General features: G+C 28.2%; 1 protein-coding gene across 1 annotated transcript in view; it reads right to left on the bottom strand.

The window, feature by feature from the left end:
• The window catches only part of LOC133550920 (LIM domain transcription factor LMO4.1-like), an 18,391-nt gene that overhangs the window by 2,494 nt on the left and 13,397 nt on the right, over positions 1–2,500 (bottom strand). The window lies entirely within an intron of this gene.

Below are 2,500 nucleotides of genomic sequence, written 5' to 3' on the forward strand. Positions count from 1 at the left end.
TGCTCCAGGGATGGTTCTTATTTTTAATACTTAGAAGTATGCTAACGTCGCTAATATTAGGCTAACGTTTTTTATGCTAGCTTTTTAGCTAATTTTGTATGTTTCACACTTATAAAAAATGGTGCTATATGGTACTTTCTCCAGTCATGTGCATGCTAACGTTGGCATGCTAACGTTTTTAATGCATATTTTTATGTTTAAACCTAACATTTTTAATACTTGGAAGTATGCTAACGTCTCTAATATTAGGATAAGGTTTTATGCTGTTTTTTTTAGCTAATTTTGTATGTTGGCATGCTAATGTTTTTAATGCAGATTTTTAGCTAATTTTGTATGTTTAAACCTAACAATTTTAATACTTGGAAGTATGCTAATGTCGCTAATATTAGGCTGACGTTTTTTATGCTAGCTTTTTAGCTAATTTTGTATGTTTTACACTTATAAAAAATGGTGCTATATGGTACTTTCTCCGGTCATGTGCATGCTAACGTTGGCATGCTAACGTTTTTAATGCATATTTTTAGCTAATTTTGTATGTTTACACCCAACAATTTTAATACTTGAAAGCATGGTAACGTTTCTAATATTAGGCTAAGGTTTTATGCTATCTTTTTAGCTAATTTTGTATGTTTAAAGCTAACAATTTTAATACTTGGAAGTATGGCAACGTATCTTATATTAGGCTAAAGTTTTTTATGCTAGCTTTTTAGCTAATTTTATATGTTTCACACTTATAAAAGATAGTGCTTTACGGTACTTTCTCCGGTCATGTGCATGCTAATGTTGGCATGCTAACGTTTTTAATGCATATTTTTAGCTAATTTTGTATGTTTACACCTAACAATTTTAATACTTGGAAGTATGGTAACGTCTCTAATATTAGGCTAAGGTTTTATGCTATCTTTTTAGCTAATTTTGTATGTTTAAAGCTAACAATTTTAATACTTGGAAGTATGGCAACGTATCTTATATTAGGCTAAAGTTTTTTATGCTAGCTTATTAGCTAATTTTGTATGTTTTACATGCACGAAAAATAGTGCTATCTGGTACTTTCTCCGGTCATTTGCATGTTAATGTTAGCATGCTAATGTTTTTATGCATGTTTAAGCTAATTTTGTATGTTTAAACCTTAAAATGTTAATACATGAAAGTATGCTAACGTCTCTGAGAGTGTTAGCATGTTTTTAGCTATTTTTTTATGTTTAAAGCTAACAATTTTAATACTTGGTAGTGTAGTAACGTCGCTAATATTAGGCTAATGTTTTTTTATGCTAGACTAACATTTTATGCTGGCTTTTTAGCTAATTTCATATGTTTTACACCAACAAATAGGTTTTGGAAATAGAAAAAAAAAGAGAGAAAAAAAAAAAAGGTAAATATCTTTATGATATTTCTTATCCGGTCACGTGCACGCAAATGTTAGCATGCTATCGTTAGCATGCTATTGTTAGCATGCTAGGATTTTTACAACATTATTATTATTTTTTTTTTTAGCTAATTTTGTATGATTAAACCTAATAATGATGAATTTTAATACTTGGCGCTATCTTGAGAGTATGCTAACGTCTCTTATTTTAGACTAATATTTTATGTTAGCTTTTTAGCTAATTTCATATGTTTTACACCAACAGATAGGTTTTGGAAATACAAAAAAAAAAAAAAGGTAAATATCTTTACGATATTCTTTTCTTATCCGGTCACGTGCACGCTAATGTTAGCATGCTATCTTTAGCATGCTATCGTTAGCATGCTAACATTTATTTATATATATATATATATATATTATTTTTATTTTTTTTTACTAATTTTGTATGATTAGCTTTTTAGTTAATTTCATATGTTTTACACCAACAAAGAGGTTTTGGAAATACAAAAAAAAAAAAAAAAAGGTAAATATCTTAATGATAGTTTTTCTTATCCGGTCACGTGCACGCTAATGTTAGCATGCTAACATTTTGATATATATATATATATATATATTTTTTAGCTAATTTTGTATGATTAAACCTAATAATCATGAATTTTAATACTTGGTGCTATCTTGAAAGTATGCTAACGTCTCTTATTTTATGCTTTCTTTTTAGCTAAATTAATATGTTTTACACCAACAAATAGGTTTTGGAAATACAAAAATGAAAAAAGATAAATATCTTTACGATATTTTTTTCTTATCCGGTCACGTGGACGCTAATGTTAGCATGCTATCGTTAACATGCTATCATTGGCATGCTAACATTTTTATAATTTTTAATTTTTTTAGCTAATTTTGTATGATTAAACCTAATAATCATGAATTTTAATACTTGGCGCTATCTTGAAAGTATGCTAAGGTCTCTTATTTTAGACTAACATTTTATGCTAGCTTTTTAGCTAATTTTGTATGTTTTACACCAACAAATAGGTTTTGGAAATACAAAAAAAAAAGGTAAATATCTTTACGATATTCTTTTCTTATCCGGTCACGTGCACGCTAATGTTAGCATGCTATCGTTAGCATGCT

The sequence above is a fragment of the Nerophis ophidion genome, linkage group LG01 (assembly GCF_033978795.1).
Source record: "Nerophis ophidion isolate RoL-2023_Sa linkage group LG01, RoL_Noph_v1.0, whole genome shotgun sequence".
NCBI classification, from domain to species: domain Eukaryota; kingdom Metazoa; phylum Chordata; class Actinopteri; order Syngnathiformes; family Syngnathidae; genus Nerophis; species Nerophis ophidion.